Here is a 19,178-nt window from a genome sequence, read left to right as displayed (position 1 = left end):
CCACCCTCTGAGTGAAGTAGTTCCTCCTCATCTCAGTTTTGAAAGAGCAGCCCCTTATTCTAAGACTATGCCCCCTAGTTCTAGTTTCACCCATCATCAGGAACATCCTCCTCGCATCCACCCGATCCAACCCCTTCACAATCTTATATGTTTCAATAAGATCGCCTCTCATTCTTCTGAACTCCAATGTGTAGAGTCCCAATCTACTCAACCTCTCCTCATACGTCCATCCCCTCATCCCCGGGATTAACCGAGTGAACCTTCTTTGTACTGACTCGAGAGCAAGTATGTCTTTTCTTAAGTATGGACACCAAAACTGTATGCAGTATTCCAGGTGCGGTCTCACCAATACCTTGTACAACTGAAGCAATACCTCCCTATTTTTATATTCTATCCCCCTAGCAATGAAAGCCAACATTCCATTGGCCTTCTTAATCACTTGCTGCACCTGCATACTAGCCTTTTGAGTTTCGTGCACCAGGACCCCCAGATCCCTTTGTACTTCAGTACTTTCCAGTTTCTTGCCATTAAGATAATAACTTGCTCTACGATTTTTCCTGCCAAAGTGCATAACCTCACACTTTCCAGTATTGTATTCCATCTGCCAAATCTCTGCCCACTTACTTAGCCTGTCTATGTCCCCTTGCAGGTTTTTTATGTCCTCCTCACTCACTACTTTCCCTCCCATCTTAGTATCATCTGCAAACTTTGATATATTACACTCGGTCCCCTCCTCCAAATCGTTAATATAGATTGTAAAGAGTTGGGGACCCAGCACTGACCCCTGTGGAACACCACTACTTACTGATTGCCAGTCCGAGAATGAACCATTTATCCCAACTCTCTGCCTTCTGTTAGATAGCCAATCCTCTATCCATGCCAGAATATTACCCCCAATCCGGTGATTTTTTATCTTAAGCAATAATCTTTTGTGTGGCACCTTGTCAAATGCCTTTTGGAAGTCTAAATACACTACGTCCACTGGTTCCCCTTTATCCACCCTATATGTTACTTCCTCAAAGAACTCCAGCAAATTTGTCAAACATGACTTCCCCTTCATAAAACCATGCTGACTTTGTCCTATTAAATTATGATTATCCAAATGTCCTGTTACTGTCTCCTTAATAATGGACTCCAATATTGTACCTACCACAGATGTTAGGCTAACCGGTCTATAGTTTCCAGCCTTCTGTCTACTGTCCTTTTTAAATAAGGGCGTTACATTAGCAGTTTTCCAGTCTGCCGGGACCTTTGCTGAGTCCAGGGAGTTTTGGAAAATTATTACCAATGCATCCACAATCCCTACCGCCACTTCCCTCAAGACCCTAGGATGTAAGCCATCAAGTCCAGGTGATTTATCCGCCTTGAATCACAGAATCACAAACCCCACAGTGCAGATAGAGGCCATTTCGGCCCATCGAGCCTGCACCGACACATATCCCACCAGATCCCCGTAACCCCTACACCAACACATATCCCACCCTAACCCTGTAACCCCACGTATTTAATCCCCCTAACACTAAGGGTCAATTTATCATAGCCAATCAACCTAACCCGCACATCTTTGGACTGTGGGAGGAAACCGGAGCACCCGGAGGAAACCCACGCAAACACGGGGAGAATGTGCAAACTCCACACAGACAGTCACCCGAGGCCGGATTCGAACCCGGGTCCCTGGCGCTGTGAGGCAACAGTGCTAACCACTATGCCACCGTGCTGCCATTATTTTACCGAGTACCACTTCCTTAGTGATTTTTATCGTGTTTAGCTCCTCCCCCCCCTTTAGCCCCCTGTTTGTCCAGTGTTGGGATATTCTTAGTGTCTTCTACTGTAAAGACTGATACAAAATATTCATTCAGTGTTTTTGCCATCTCCATATTTCCCACCATTAATTTCCCGGTCTCATTCTCTAAGGGACCAACATTTACTTTAGCCACCCTTTTACTTTTTATTTAACGATAAAAACTCTTACTATCTGTTTTTATATTTTTTGCTAATTTACTTTCATAATCTATCTTCCCTTTCTTAATCAATCTTTTTGTTATTTTTTGCTGTCTTTTAAAGTTTCCCCAATCCTCCCACTAGATTTGGCTACCTTATATGCCCTTGTTTTTAGTCGAATACTATCCTTAATTTCTTTACTTAGCAGGCATTTTTTGGCTTTTCCCTATTTTGAGCTCTAAAGTGTGGGCTTCCCGACGGCTCCGAACCTCGCCAGGGTCAGCGAGGCGAGCAGTGGGTCTGCGGGGCTGAAATGTCCGCTGTGGAGGTGAGTGATGGGTGCAAGTGTGGAGAGGTAATATGTGAGGTGAGTGTAAAGTGTTCTAAGAAGTTTACTTACCTTTGTTTCTTCCTCCAGGCTTCAACCCCTTTAGGCTGCGGAGCTGCCTCATCTCAATGGCAGAGAATGCAGAATGGCCGCTGCATTCTCAGACGCAGCAGCCTTCTGCTTTCTGCTCAGGAGAGATTTCTAAGTGAGCCTGTGTCCAAGGTCTCACCTTAGAAGACAGACTGTCAGTGTTTGACAGCTTCACAGAGCTGTCAAATACTGACAATTCATCTGTCAAAAAATCTCAACAGATGAAATGTCATTGGCTGACATCATCTGTCACCAGCTTTCCATTAATTGGCCGGCTAAGCCCGCAGGGCGGGCTTAACAAGACCAATCAATGGAAAATAGTGTGGGTTGGTCAGACGTCGCTGGAGGAGGGACTGAAACCCGGTGAGCAGCTGTCCTGCCTCCAACACGTCTCCATCCATAAAATCCAGCCCCATGGGATCATCAACTGCACCCATGTTGCTATTTGTGCTGCTTTGCACAAAACTGTGCTCGACATGAGCTGAAAGCCCACAGTTACCCTTCAGGCCTCTCTTGGCATTTTCCAAAGGGCCCATCAAGGCACCTGTTGTTGCCTCCTTACAAGCAGCAACAACCTCAACTTGCCCCATCCTCCTCCCTTCCCAATTGTCCCACCCAACAGGGGCTAATCCCAGCAACCCACTTCCCCTCCTACTCACCTTACCCACTACTGTCCCCCACCCCTACCACATTTCCTCCGGAATGTCCACTCACTCATGAACAAGGCCCTTGCCATCCCCAATCTTATTGTGGACAATTGCATTGACATCCTGGCTTTCACTTGACACTTGGCTCACGGGTGTCGACACCCTGTTCCCTTTCTGAGGCCTCCCTGCCTGGCTAGGCTTTCCACCACTCTGCCCTGCCCAAATGCCATGGTGTGGCCCTTAGACTGGTACACAACCACTAATTCCAAATGTCATTCTAGGAGTACCACAGTAACACTATTAAAGTGGAAAACCTTACCCACCAAGCGACTGTGGCCAAACTTCCATACTCAATTCTTTAAATGCAGCCTATTACCATCATTTTCTGGGTTCCTGCTACACATTTTTTTTGTAACCAGCGACAAAGAAATACTCAACACAAAGTCAAGTGCAGGGCATTTATTTTCTCTATTATGTAATTGTGAATGTTGGCAGCTTGAGCTGGCACAGGACTGGCCCATGGTGTCTGTGCTTTGTTTCAAATATGTGACACTGAACCGACCACTCCTTCTAACTGATTTCTGCGTGGAAGGAATAAGTATGTCGTCTGGCTGCAGGGCCTCCCTGACAGTCTGCTGGGATTATGGTGCCCCCCGCCAACCCCCACCCCCCCGACCTCTCTTGGCTGTGCACCATGAGGGTTCTGTACGTAAATCAGCCACGTCCAAGGCGGTGGGGACCGGCTGGCGTTGCCTGCTTTCAGCCATCACCCCCCATAGTTCCCATGCACTCGGTGCTTCCGAGGGAGAAGGACGGAATGATCACCAATCACTTAAACTGTGCAGCTCCTCTCCCGAGTCCTTGCAGGTTCCAGCCGGTCAAATTGGCTTATTTCACGCAGTAATTCAGCGAAATCTATAGTAAATTGGAGAGTCAACAGTTGTCTTTGCCAACCCAGTGCTGTTTCAGCTGCTTAAGTGCCTGCTAATTGTGATTTTGAGTCTTAGTGCTGCTCTCTCTCTCTTTTCATTGGCTGGCCCAGTGTAATGGGAGAGAAAGCCCGTATCTTAGCCCACAAACTGAAAACAGCTAAATTGTGGATAAACCGGCAGGAATAAATTCTCCTCGAAGCTTTTTAGTACGGCACAGTTAGTCCTTGAATAAAACAGCAACAGCAATTTCTCGGCCCTATCATATATATATATTTTTTATCCACACTTTTTGTTTGTGCTTTGTTTTTCTCTCCCACAGGGCAGCTGTCTTTCATTCTGCCAGCGCAATTCACACTCCATCTAGAGCCATCCTTTGTTTCTTAACCTGTCCCATTACCATCTAGTCTCGCCTTGAATATCTCTTAATGTCTCTTAATCTCTTCCGCCTTCCATCTTATCACAAACCTTCCCTTTTGTTCTTTCATCCCTTCCCCAATTTCCCAGCCCCTAAACTTGCTTTAAAATCTGTTCCTTTTCCTGCTTTTTTCCAATTCTGACGAAAGGTCTTCGACCTGAAACATTAGCTCTGTTTCTCTCTCCATGGATGCTGCCTGGCCTGCTGAGTTTTTCCAGCGTTTTCTGTTGTTATTTTAGCAATTTCTGCGCTGTGCTTCCGTTTCTTCTTTCTCTTCGGTGCCAAGCAGCACACGAGGCAATCCATTTCTTCCACTGCTTTTTACATCCAGCAGCTCGTGCTCGGTGTTGGATCCATAATGAAGTCCCCTTTTTACATGGACAGGCTGTTGGCTTAACTCACCACGCCCTACCAGGAGGATCAGCTCGATACCATGGAGGGGGACTGGTCACCACTGCGCTCCCATCGGACACGAGTATCCCACTGCATGCCAACCCAGTATTCATAGACCAAAACTCTCGTCCCTGCTCGCTGATCAAGTCTGGAGTGTGACTTCAACTTTAACCTTCCAAATCAGAGGCGGGGGTGCTACCACCGAGGCAAAGCTCACTCCAATACCTAAGCTATAGTCACATTAAATTGATTCTATTGTGATAGTGGAAAAATCATCGTCATGCCGTATCTTCAAGTACCTGAGAATTAAAGACTCAATATCGAGTTCAACAATTTCAGATCAGAACCTCGGCCCCTATTACATTTTTACATATATTTTTATCCACACCTTTGTTTTGGCCCTTCCCCCTTTTTTCTCTCCCACATGGCAGCTGTCTCTCATTCTGCCAGCGCATTTCACACCTAATCTAGAGCCGTCTTTTGTCTCCACTAGTCCGATCACCATCTCGTCTGGTTTTGAATACCTCTCAATGTCTCTTCACTTCTCTTTTGTTCTCTCATCCCCATTTCCCAGCCCCCAAACTGGCCTTTTAATCTGTTTCATTTCCTGTGTTTTTTCAGTCCTGACGAAGGGTTTCGACCTGAAACGCTGACTCATAGAAACATAGAAGATAGGAGCAGGAGTAGGCCATTCGGCCCTTCGAGCCTGCTCCGCCATTCAATGAGATCATGGCTGATCATCCAAATTCAGTACCCTGTCCCTGCCTTCTCCCCATATCCCTTGATCCCTTTAGCCTTAAGAAATATATCCAACTCTTTCTTGAATATATTTAATGAACTGGCCTCCACCGCCCTCTGTGACAGAGAATTCCACAGGTTCACCACTCTCTGGGTGAAGAAATTCCTCCTCATTTCAGTCCTAAATGGCTTACCCCTTATCCTTAGACTATGACCCCTGGTTCTGGACTCCCCGGCCATCAGAAACATCCAGTTTGTCCAGACCTGACAGAATTTTATAGGTTTCGATGAGATCCCCTCTCAATCTTCTAAACTCCAGTGAGTACAAGCCCAATCGACACAATCTCTCCTCATACGTCATTCCTGCCATCCCAGGTATCAGCCTAGTGAATCTTCGCTGCACTCCTTCCATGGCAAGAACGTCCTTCCTCAGGTAAGGCGACCAAAACTGCACACAATACTCAAGGTGCGGTCTCACCAAGGCCCTGTACAACTGTAGCAAGACATCCTTGTTCCTGTACTCGAACCCTCTTGCTACGAAGGCCAACATACCATTTGCCTTCTTAACCGCCTGCTGCACCTGCATGCTTACCTTCAGCGACTGGTGCACAAGAACACCCAGGTCTCTTTGCACTTCCCCTTCTCCCAATCTATTGCCATTCAAATAATAATCTGCCTTCCTGTTTTTGCCACCAAAGTGGATAACCTCACATTTATCCACATTATAGTGCATTTGCCATGTTTCTGCCCAATCACCCAACCTGTCCAAATCATACTGGAGTTTCACGACATCCTCCACACAACTTACCCTCCCACCCAGCTTTGTGTCATCTGCAAATTTGGAGATATTACATCCAATTCCCTCGTCCAGATCATTAATATATATTGTGAACAGCTGGGGTCCTAGGACCGATCCTTGCGGTACCCCACTAGTCACTGCCTGCCACTCGGAAAACGACCCGTTTATTCCAACTCTTTGCTTTCTGTCCGCCAACCAGTTCACTATCCAAGTCAATACCTTGCCCCCAATCCCATGTGCCTTAATTTTGCATGCTAATCTCTTATGTGGGACCTTATCGAAAGCCTTCTGAAAGTCCAAATACACCACATCCACTGGTTCTCCCTTATCTATTTTACCAGTTACATCCTCAAAAAAATTCCAGTAGATTAGTCAAGCATGATTTACCTTTTGGAAATCCATGTTGACTTTGTCCGATCCTGTCACTGCTTTCCAAGTGCTCTGCTATTACATCTTTTATAATAGACTCTAGCATTTTCCCCACTACCGATGTCAGGCTTACCGGTCTATAATTCCCCGCTTTTTCTCTACCACCTTTTTTGAATAGTGGGGTAACATTAGGTACCCTCCAATCCATGGGTACTGTTCCAGAGTCTATCGAGTTCTGGAAGATGACCAACAATGCATCTATTATTTCTAGGGCCACTTCCTTAAGTACCCTGGGATGTAGATTATCAGGCCCTGGGGATTTATCGGCCTTCAGTCCCATCAATTTTCCTAACACCATTTCCCTACAAATACTGATTTCTTTCAGTTCCACCCTTTCATCAGACCCTATGTTCCCCGGCATCTCTGGGAGGTTATTTGTGTCCTCATTTGTGAAGACAGAACCAAAGTATGAATTTAGTTGGTCTGCCATTTCTTTGTTTCCCATTATAAATTCCCCAGATTCTGACTGCAAGGGACCTACGCTTGACTTCACCAATCTTTTTCTCTTCACATATCTATAAAAGCTTTCACAGTCAGTTTTTATGTTCCCTGATAGCTTACTCTCATATTCTATTTTCCCTTTCTTAATTAATCCCTTTGTCCTCCTTTGTTGAATCCTAAACTGCTCCCAATCCTCAGGATTATTGCTTTTTCTGGCCAATTTATATGTCGTCTCCTTGGATCTTATGCTATCCCTAATTTCCCTTGTTAGCCACGGTTGAGTCACCTTTTTTGTTTTATTTTTATGCCAAACTGGGATGAACAAATTCTGTAGCTCATCCATTCGGTCTTTGAATGTTTGCCATTGCCTATCCACCGTCAACCCTTTGAGTGCCATTCCCCAATCAACCCTACCCAACTCGCTCCTCAGACCATCGTAGTTTCCTTTATTTAAATTGAGGACCCTAGTCTCTGAGTCAACTACTTCATTCTCCATCTTAATGAAGAATTCGATCATATTATGATCGCTCCGACCCAAGGGGCCTCGTACAACAAGACTGCTAATTAATCCTTTCTCGTTACATAATACCCAGTCTAAGATGGCCTGATCTCTGGTTGGTTCCTCGACATATTGGTCCAGGAAACCATCCCGTAAACACTCCAGGAATTCCTCCTCCACAGTATTGTTACTAATTTGGTTGGCCCAATCTATATGTAGATTAAAGTCACCCATGACTCTATTTCTCTCTCCACGGATGTTGCCTGGCCTGCTGAGTTTTTCCAGCATTTTCTGTTGTTATACCTGAGAATTAAAACCCGGCTCGGTCTAGTTGGCTCGAATAATAATAGTTTTAAACGGATATCTTAACTGAGTTTGAATGGAGCTAACCTCAGAATCGATGCAAGTCCAGGGTACAAACTGTTCTCTAGCTGGACGCTAATTCGGCAGTTTTAATATAAAGAGGCTGTGTGCTGGAGCAGTGTTATGCTGGCAATGTTGAGGTGCTCTCTCAGAACTGTGTAAGTGGTTTAAAATACAGCTCAAGTTCTGGCACTGTGCAAAATTTTCCTAAATATGGGCTGCAATCTTTGTAGAATTAATAACATAATCGCGTTCCAAGTAGACTACAATACATGTTTTTGCACTGCTAATAAAAAAATGTTACAGTTTCCATTAAGTAACATTTAATACTCTTGAAGATGGCTATGTGTTAGCCGTTTAGCCTGTGATTTCACAAATATGGAACTCCTAGGAGAGAATGAGGGTTTAACTTAACAAAAACTTAATTTACAAACTATATGAAGCTATTTAATACAACTCACACTCGTGTATTCAGGGCAATTTACAAATAACTAATACAAAAAGAATATTGCAGATGCTGGAAATCTGAAATAAAAACAGAAAATGCTGGAGATACTCAGCAGGTCAGGCAGCATCTGTGAAGAGAGAAACAGAGTTAACGTTTCAGGTCTGACGAAAGGTCATCGACCTGAAACGTTAACTCTGTTTCTCTCTTCACAGATGCAGCCTGACCTGCTGAGTATCTCCAGCATTTTCTGTTTTTATTACAAATAACTGTGTTTGTTGGACCAGAATTACAAAGAGGCATGGAAACCCTTTGCTGATTACCACCTAGTGCCCTCCCTCAGCTGATGAATCTGTACTCCTCCATGTTCAATGCCCCTTTGGAGGAAGCACGGAAAGTAGCACGGGTACAGAATGCACTGTGGGTGGGGGGACTTCAATGCCCCCTCACCAAGAGTGGCTCGGCAGTACCACCACTGACTGAGCTGGCCGAGTCCGGGAGGACTGGTCTTGTGGCCACTTTCCAAAACTGTTGCTTCTGGCAGTACTGTTTTTAACAGAGACATGGATAAATACTTGAAAAATCATTACCTAAAAGGGTATGGGTGGTGGGGGCGGGGGGAAGGGGCTGGGGAATAGGACAAAGTGGGTTTTAGAGAGGTGGCAAAGGCTTGATGGGCCGAATGATCTTTATCTGTGCTGTAAAATTCTACAATTCATTGCTGTTGCTTGAATAAATTCTGGTGCGCAGTCCAAAGTTACTAACTAGTAAGTGTGACTCACACTTGTTAAAAATAAACCCCTGTAATTATTTGACAACTACGCTTTTGTGAAGAACTTAGGATGCTTTTCTACACTAAAGGTGCCATATGAATACAATGTTGTTGTTGTTGTTGCAAGTCCACCCACCTCCTCCTCCTTTGCTGGGAGTGTGTGTTGCTAGAACGCTTAGCCCTGAGGTCGTCAATGCAACCTCTCAGTGGACTCACTACAAGGCAGTAAGGAAGCCCCACGGAAGTATCTCATTCACTGGCCAATCTAGTCGAAACTGGTGAAACACGTTCATCGGGAAGAATGAGTGAAAATAACAACCAGCAGAAGGACCTGGCGTTGGTTTTCCCACTAAGTCATGAACCAGGCTGCTGCAATTAACTACTTCAATGCAATTTACCTTATGGTCCAAATATTTCTCTCCCTAGCACCTGTGGAATGCTGTTTCCAGGAGCTATGGGAGAGGGAAAGGGGGCGGAGACCCCTTATGGCAGACACATCTGGATTTTCAGGCTTCCACAAATAGGTGGACCTGGGCTTGCACCTAATAAGGCACATGACAAGGGTATCAGTAGATGAGGCAGGAGGGAGTGTTCCTTTTCCGTGCAACCAAATTGCACCAATTTTGAGGGGCTGATGTTAACCCTCAGATCGGAGGGTCTAAGGCGCCCAAGGCACCAAGGAGGTAAGTAGAACCTTTTTTATTTACAACCTCCCAAAAGCTCTCCAATGGCCTCTAGCAAGCCAGCAGGCTAGTAGCCAGTTCTGGTGCGGGAGAGGCCTCCGCGATCTGCACCTGCCCCATTTTAAGGCTCAAGGCCCTACAGGGCGACAAGCCTGCACCCGGGGGGGGACACCAGACCATGAAAATGACCTAGCCCACAAAATCCAGGTGCTCCGAGGCTGTGACAGGCAATAGGCGCAACATATTTCAGGCACGCTGAGTCTTTCCTGAACCTGGGCCAAGTAGGGAGAGGAATAGCAAGGCTAATTTGTTTTTCTATTGTGGGCATATCGACTGATTTGAAAAATTTAATCAAGCCCTGCCTTCGGGTACGACGATCTTCCAACAAAGTACATGGCCAAGCATTAGCTGCTATGTGAGGTCAACTATTCAGGTACACTGAGAACAGAATTACAGGAAACTTTGAAAGAAGTCCAGAGAATGCAGTCATCATTCTTATACAAGTATTATGTTTGTTTAAGCTGCCAAATGAAACGACCAGCGTCTGGGATTTGAGAGTTCACTTCAGTTCAAATTTTAGTTTGTCTTAATGCATTTGAAAAGTACCATTCTTCTACATCAGCATATTATCTATCTATTGTTCAAAAAACATTGCGTTGTCTGTCCTTTGTGTCTGGAAATTAAATGACTGCAATATCCCACCTGTCATTGTGTTTTTTTTTAATACAAGAGTATATACTGCTCTAGTTTAAAGATGTTCAGCTAGCTCACGGTCCAGTTTGTTTAATGTTATTAACACATGTGGCAACTCTTTCGGATATTGTACGTTTACAATTTTAAACTGAGTTTAGCTGCATGATCCTCACAGAACAAATGAGCTTTATCGCCCATTACTTTGCTGTAAATGATCAATCGATATTAAAATAATAAATTATGTCCCCTGTTGTCCTGCCAGCTTCCCATTCCCTCGCACCAGGGTTCAGGTTCCAAATCCTGACCAGCCTCAGCCCCAGGGGTCTCGCTCCTATCCTGTGTAAGCCTGAGTCTCCCACACATCCCAGACCCAAAGTTACCTAACTTCATCAGCTCGCATATGGGATTAGCACTAATTAGGGCTAAAACTCCAGATCCAACATGACAGCAACAGAAATGCCATCCAACCCGGAGACAAGTGCATCTTACCCCAGCCCATGGCCTCCCTCCTTCCCGAAAGTCAGCTCCACTCCCTCCTTCATACCCAAGGAGAGGCAAGATCATTTCTTTGGCTATCTGAGGACCAGGACCACAAGTCTGGCTCCAGATCCCCATAAGAGGCGAGAGGAAATGAGTGAGAAAAGGGGAAAAGGAGACCACTAGGAAGAGAAAGAATGGGATGAAGGGGTTGACGTATGACGAAAGGTTGAGCCTATACTCATTGGAGTTTAGAAGAATGAGAGGTGATCTTATTGAAACATATAAGATTCTGAGGGGGCTCGACAGGGTGGATGCTGAGAGGATGTTTCCCCTCGTGGGGGAATCTAGAACGAGGGGGCATAGTTTCAGAATAAGGGGTCGCCCATTTAAGACGGAGATGAGGAGGAATTTCTTCTCTGAGGGTCGCGAATCTTTGAAATTCTCTACCCCAGAGAGCTGTGGAGGCGGAGTCATTGAACATATTCAAGGCGGAGATTGACAGATATTTAAACTACAAGGGAGTCAAGGGGTGTGGAGAGAGAGCGGGAAAGTGGAGTTGACGCCAAGATTGGATCAGCCATGATCTTATTGAATGGCGGAGCAGGCTCGAGGGGTCGATTGGCCGACTCCTGCTCCTGTTTCTTATGTTCTTATACATGAACCTAAGAATTAAGAGCAGGAGTAGGCCTTACAGCCCCTCGAGCCTGCTCTGCCATTCAATAAGATCATGGCTGATCTTCGACCTCAACTCCACTTTCCTGCCCTTTTTTTTTCTTAAAAAAAAGTGCAGAAAATAGGAGATAGGAGAGAGAAGAGAGAGAGTGAGAGATTTATGGAAAGAGGAAAGAGACAGAGTGGGGGCAAAAGTTGCAGATAAACAGTGATAATGAGTGGGAAAAGTGTGACACCCTACAGAGAGAATGAAAGAAAGATTGAGGGAGGGAGAAAGAGTGCATGAAAGAAAGAAAGAGGGGGATAGAGAGGAAGAAAGAAAGAAAGAATTATAAATTGGGAAAGAGAGACAGCTACAGAGAAAATATTTTTAATGCCATGGGAGATTAAATAATGTGTGTATAAAATATTGAGACTAGAGGCCTTGATGGCAAGGGAAAAGAAGATTTGATTGTTTTCCAATCGAGCACATTGTGAGGCACAAGCAACAAGACAAGCGCCAATTTCTTACTAAATCCATGTGAAGATACCAATAGTGTAAACTAAATGTTGGAAGTTCATATTATTATAAAAATATTATGACAATAAAGCTATTCATTTAATGTGCTTCAAATACTAAACATCCTATTCATTTACAGCAGTATCTAGCAAGATGAATTAAAACACATTAATGTTTATACAGGAATCTGAAAAGACTTTTTGAGTGTAATATGATCACCAATACATTATTACATAAAAATCTCATTTGGAACAAGACAATTGCATTTCATTTCCTTACTGTGAGTTTTTCTCTTGTTCAGTTCTGCTAAAGTATGCAACAAATGGTGTTTACTAGTTGTGATCTAACTTTTTAAGCATGAAATTATGATCTGATGATTTTTTTAAAGTTAATTAAAAAGTTATCATGCTTGATTTTTGTTTCAACAGTTTCTAGGAGCAAAGTTCTTCTTCAGCCAAGTCTCATTCAGACTGTAGATCCCCTTAAGAACTGAGGCCTCTCTTCTAATCTGCACACACATAAAAATGTTTGGCTTAAATAGCTGGGAAACAATTTGTGGACCAAACTCCAATCTATTTTTTTTATTAGAGGTAATGTTAAGATGGTTTTGTTCGAGAAAACCTTTTGTCCTTCAATGCCTCACAAAATTAAGAAACAATCTGTGCATCTAACAGTAATATAGGAGCTGTGTACAATTTGAACGGCAACTCCATGATATCTCATGAGAGACTACACCCAAGAGATGCTGGATCAAGCTCATTCTGATTTCCCAGCCCCTGTTCTGCACAGATGCCATCACTACCCTGCATAAAGCGCCTGCATTTTTTGCGGCCTGGAGGAGTCCGTGTTTCACGTTTATATGGAGTGTGAGAGGTTGCAGCCCCTCTTTCACTACTTGAAGGGGCTGCTCCTCGATTTTTGGTTGCACTTCAGTCCCACGCTCTTGATCTACGGTCACCCGGTGCGGAGGGGAGCGGACAGGTTGGAGGACCTCCTTGTGGGCCTGCTCCTGGGCCTGGCTAAAAGAGCCATCAATTGGTCCAGGCAGCGGGTGGTCGAGGGGGTCGTCCAGCCGGATTGCCTACCTCTCTTCCGTGGCCATGTTCGCGCCCGGGTGGCCCTGGAGATGGAGCATGCGGTGTCCGCCGGCGCGCTTGAGTATTTCCGCGACCGGTGGGCGCCGCGGGGACTGGAGTGCATTATCAACCCGGAAAACCAAATTTTAATTTGATTTGTTAAGTTTTAGTTGAACTTTTGTTTATTTACAGTCCAATTGGTTTTTTTTTGGATCCAAATAAAAGAGTACCCTGCATAAAGCCGCAATCTCTACCACCTAGAAGGACGAGGGCAGCAGACACATGGGAACACCACCACCTCCAAGTTTTCCTCTAAGTCGCACACCATCCTGACTTGGACATGTATCACCGTTTTGTCATCGTCGCTGGGTCAAAATCCTGGAACTCCCTCCCTAACAGCACTGTGGGAGCACCTTCACCACAGGGACTGCAGCGGTTGAAGGGGGCAGTTCACCACCACCTTCTCAAGGGCAACTAAGGGTGTGCAATAAATGCTGGCCTTGCCAGCGATGCCCGCATCCCGAGAATGAATGAGAAAAAAACTACCCTGCTGACCGAAGATTTGTCTTATTTTACATATAACTGTGGTGATACTGCATTTACCAACGGAACAGTGACACATTTTGTATATAATTCAATGGATGTGAAGCACTTTCTCTGGGACATCCTGAGGAGGTGCTAAGATGTTGTCTAAATGCAAGTTCAATATTTAAATATTTTAATTCTGAGATTATAGCATGTGTGACAAAAAATAAGTATGTTTATAATGGATTATTTATTGGATTTTTTCACACAGGAGTAAAGTTAGGTATAATGGGAGAATCTTTCAAACTGCACAAACATACATTACAGTTTGGTATACTGAAGGTATTAATATGCATCGTTAAATTGTTCCTGTGGAACAAAAGTGGGTTTAATATGTTAATGGCCCAGTAATTCCATTCCAAACGCGTCTGGCCGGAGGAAATGCCGGTTTTCAGCATGCACAGCGCATGTGGGGAAAACCGGCATTTCCTGTCCTCTGAACGAAGGGGTTCAGAGGCACAGCGCGTGCGACTGCACAGGCAGCGCGTGCGCAGTGAACTTTGTCGATTTCATTCATGGATTCAGTGAGGTTAAGTCCTTACAACTTACACATGAAAAAAGCATGTGTAAAGTTGCTGTAGAGGCTGCGGAGGAAGATATATTTTATCGTGGAGCTTCTGAAAGGCAATATTTTTGTTTGGGAAAGGGAGGAAAGTTATTTTAAGAAATGATGAGGTAAGTTGTAAAGTTCAATTTTTTTTTTTTAAACGGGTTTTCAGTACTGTAGGTAAAAGGAGCAATTGTGGCTGTTGGAATTGAATTTGCTGTGTTTATTAAATGTGAAAATGACTGTTCTAAAATGAGTAATGTAACCTTTCCAACATTTTTAAGAAAGAAACTTTTCATCAGTAATATATTCTTTTAAGTAATTATGTATGTATGTCCGTATATATTCCTTTACGTATATGTATATATTCCTTTATTACTTATGTGTATGAATGTATGTATTTAATTATGATTTTCCAATAAGTTACTTTCTCTGAAAGTCATAATTAAATACATACATTCATACACATAAGTAAAGGAATATATACATACATATACGCAAAGAAATATATACAGACATACATACATAATTACTTAAAAGAATATATTACTGATGAAAAGTTTCTTTCTTAAAAATGTTGGAGTCATTTTCACATTTAATAAACACAGCAAATTCAATTCACATAGCCACAATTGCTCCTTCTACCTACAGTACTGAAAACCCGTTTTAAAAAACAAAAATAAACTTTAAAACTTACCTCAGCATTTCTTAAAATAACTTTCCTCCCTTTCCCAAACAAAAATATTGCCTTTCAGAAGCTCCACGATAAAATATATCTTCCTCCGCAGCCTCTGGAGCAACTGTACTCATGCTTTTTTCATGTGTAAGTTGTAAGGACTTAACCTCACTGAAAGCATGAATGAAACCGGCGAATTTTACTGCGCACGCGCTGCCTGTGCAGTCGCACGCGTTCTGCCTCTGAACCCCTTCGTTCAGAGGACAGGAAATGCCGGTTTTCCCCGCATGTGCTGTGCATGCTGAAAACCGGCATTTCCTCCGGCCAGGCGCGTGAGTACCCCGACCGTACTCACGCGATTGGAACGGAATTACTGGGCCAACATTTTACATGTCAATAAAATGAAAAATTTAACAATTGCACGATTTGCCCCCTCGCATCTGCGACTGAGGGTCCAAGGAGGTGCATTGCGCAAGAGGTCATCGTCGTACGTATCCTCACACTGTTCCCTTTCGGGAACTGTATGAAGTGGTGGAAGGATTTCTGGCCACGTTAACGCTCCTTCCGTGACCATAACCATCTTCATACCAGCCATTAGGGTGGTTAGTCCTATGGCGTGAGGGTTTTACGGGCTCCCACAACCCATCTGATGGGGGGGGGGGCCACCCACACCCGCGGACGCAAGTATCCCGCTGGATGTCCACCCAGAATTTATAGTTGGAGCTCCGACTCCACTTGCCGGGACTGTCTGGAGCGGGGTTCGAAACCCTACTCCTTCTGTCCCAGCGGCGGGGATGCTTACCGCTACGCAAAAGGCCCACTCCGCGCAAAAGGTGACACCCATACATTTCCTGCGCCTTTTCCCTCCCCGTGACTGGAGCCCTATGCTGCCACTTGAAAGACCAAGCTATCATCTGTCCTTTTTGCGGCGCCTTTGACTTCTCATTACCAATGATGAGCAGGCGCTGCGCCTCCACCTCGTTGAGGAGATTGCTGAGGTCATCATCAGTTCAATTGTGAGTTCTTTTAATGCCGTGAATTGTGCTCATTCCAGCCATTTCACGTTGCTAATCGGAGTGGGCCTTTGGCGTAGCGGTAGGATCCCCGCCGCTGGGCCAGACGGGGTAGGGTTTCGAACCCCGCTCCAGACAGTCCTGGCAAGTGGAGTCGGAGCTCCGGCTCTAAATTCTGGGTTGACATCCAGTGGGATATTTGCGTCCGTGGGTGTGGGTGGCCCCCCCTCCTCCTATAGCTTGTGGGAGCCCGTAAAACCCTCCCGCCATAGGACTAACCACCCTAATGGCTGGTTCAAAGATGGTTACGGTCACGGAATGAGCGTTAATCACGGCCATAAATCCTTCCACCACTTCATACAGTTCCCCAAAGGGAACAGTGTGAAGACACGTATGACGACGACGTTGCTAAATAAATAAATGGAATGAAAAAAATTCTCTCAGGGCTTTTAAAAGTCTTTAAATTGCTTTAATTCTGTTTAAAACTACTTCAGATTCTTCAAAATAATGTAAACGTTTTTAAAAGTTTATAAAAGTTACCAAAAGCTTCATAAAAATACCAAAAACCTATTTGAAATGCTGCTCTGCATGTAAAAATGCTTTTCAGCTTGTGAGAAACATTGGAGGCGTGTCCTATTAAACTGAGACCTCAAGGGGCGTGTCTCAGTTGCACAGCGCGCTCCAGGCTTCGCGCTGGCTGCACTCCTGGGCAGCGTGACGTCAGACGCTGCCCGGGATTCTTCTCTTTCAAACAGGAATTCCAGGCGTCCCTGGAGGTGAACGGCAGGCGCGTCGGGTAAGTGCAGATCGGGGGCTTGCACGCGCGGCAAGCCCCCGACCCGAATTTCTACCCCATCGTCTGTCCAGCAGTATTCATGATAGCTGTGGAAATTTCCTGCAGTCACTGCTTGATAAAATTGTTCAAACCTGATCCATTCAATGCAAACATCCTTCAGGGTTCACATCTTTATAAAGTAATAAGTTCCATTGACAGCTAATACTGTGTAGAAAACCTTAATCAGGGTTGGAACTGGGATCAGGCCTTTATTCTTTGAAAGCCCTTCAACAAACAAGTCCGTAGCCAGGAGCTGTAGGCTGCACATTTTTATTTGCTGCCTGCACAGGACTAGTCTGTCTGAAACTGTCAGGTGTACAAACCCAGTTAAAGGGCTCCATGGCAGCAAGCAGCCACATAACAAAGGGCCGAATGGCCTACTCCTGCTCCTATATTTTATGTAAAAGGTATGCTTTTTTTCAAATTTATTCGTTCATGGGATGTGGCCGTCGCTGGCAAGGCCAGCATTTATTACCCATCCCTAGTTGCCCTTGAGAAGGTGGTGGTGAGCTGCCTTCTTGAACCGCTGCAGTCCGTGTGGTGAAGATACTCCCACAGTGCTGTTAGGGAGGGAGTTCCAGGATTTTTGACCCAGAGATCAATGAAGGATCGGCGATATATTTCCAAGTCAGGGTGGTGTGTTACTTGGAGGGGAAGTTGGAGGTGGTGGTGTTCCCATGTGCCTGCTGCCCTTGTCCTTCTTGGTGGAAGAGGTCGCGGGTTTGGGAGGTGCTGCCGAAGAAGCTAATGTGTTTTGAGAGGCAGCCTTACGTTGATGATTATCACAGGACATGCATCGTTGCTGTTTTGACACGGAGAGATTACTAAAAGTTTGTAATTAATGTAAATATACCGTTTGTACATAAGTAATATTATTTTACCTGTTTTATATTAAATCTGCTTGTCTATTGAACATCACAGTCTGATATTCTTCTGCCTACCAAAATCAAGGAGATTGCATGGCCGGCACACGATGTGTGAATAAGCCAGTCTTGCTACATTTACCTGGATAATGGGTATCAATGTGAACACACTAATCATTCTTAATGGATACTAGGTCCACTTACGGGAGTTGGACCCTAAATAGTGTAATAACCCAAAAATGCAACAGCATACAGTGGAGTAAGCATAAGTTTTATTCTCTAACTGTATTAATTCATAGGAAAGTTGGCAAAAGTGTGTTATATATGGCTGTAACACAATGAAGCAGTTCTAATAATGTAAAATAGTAGAAGACAAGCTTGAGAGGTTTGTTCAGACATAGGAACCCCGAGACTGCATTCGAGCCATCACACAAACTCAGCCAACTGTTATTTTATATGTAACATATTCAAGAGAATGGGCAACTTTGCACTTTGTTGGCTGGCTTACAAGTGGGAGTAGGCATCCAAAGTATGGCTTTGGCTGAACCAAAGATTATTTTTTTGTTTAAGGGTTTATCTTTTCCTCCCCTTCCCCTCCCCCATCCATGTCATTCATCATTCCCAGGGTTCTCCCAATGCTGTTCAATGACTGGTTCAAGAGTGGTCCTAAATGACTATCACTGATTTTCCCTCCCTGCATAAGTTTCACGGAGGAGGAATGTAATTATTATGTGTATTTGTGGCACTGAGAGATTCGGGATCTCTGGGCTTGAATATGGCTTCTGAAGGAATCATTTTTGATTTGTCATTCTTATTTTGAAAGTATTTTGAATTAATTATGTGGCTGCAACTGCAGAAAGTTATCTCTCCTTGACTACTGTCAGTTGACATCACCACTCTCCACCTTGATCCACCTGTGTATCACTGCCCTTTCATAGTTCCATTCCTAATTAACACAACCCAGCCAGCACATCTTTTTTAAAAATCGTTCCTGGGATGTGGGCGTCACTGGCAAGGCCAGCATTTATTGCCCATCCCTAGTTGCCCTTGAGAAGGTGGTGGTGAGCTGCCTTCTTGAACCGCTGCAGTCCATGTGGTGAAGGTGCTCCCACAGTGCTGTTAGGGAGGGAGTTCCAGGATTTTGACCCAGCGACGATGAAGGATCGGTGATATATTTCCAAGCCAGGATGGTGTGTGACTTGGAGGTTGTGGTGTTCCCATGCGCCTACTGCCTTTGTCCTTCTAGGTGGGAGAGGTCGCGGGTTTGGGAGGTGCTGCCGAAGAAGCCTTGGCGAGTTGCTGCAGTGCATCTTGTAGATGGTAC

At 44.6% G+C, this 19,178-nt stretch overlaps 1 protein-coding gene across 4 annotated transcripts in view; it reads right to left on the bottom strand.

Moving 5' to 3' along the window:
- Window positions 1-19,178, bottom strand: part of adamtsl3 (ADAMTS-like 3) — a 782,675-nt gene that overhangs the window by 265,535 nt on the left and 497,962 nt on the right. The gene's annotated exons all lie outside the window — the stretch shown is intronic.

The sequence above is a fragment of the Somniosus microcephalus genome, chromosome 27 (genome assembly GCF_052327205.1).
Source record: "Somniosus microcephalus isolate GS21.2 chromosome 27, FLI_Smic_1.0, whole genome shotgun sequence".
Classification (NCBI taxonomy): Eukaryota; Metazoa; Chordata; class Chondrichthyes; order Squaliformes; family Somniosidae; genus Somniosus; species Somniosus microcephalus.
This window is presented reverse-complemented; position numbering and strand designations above follow the sequence as displayed.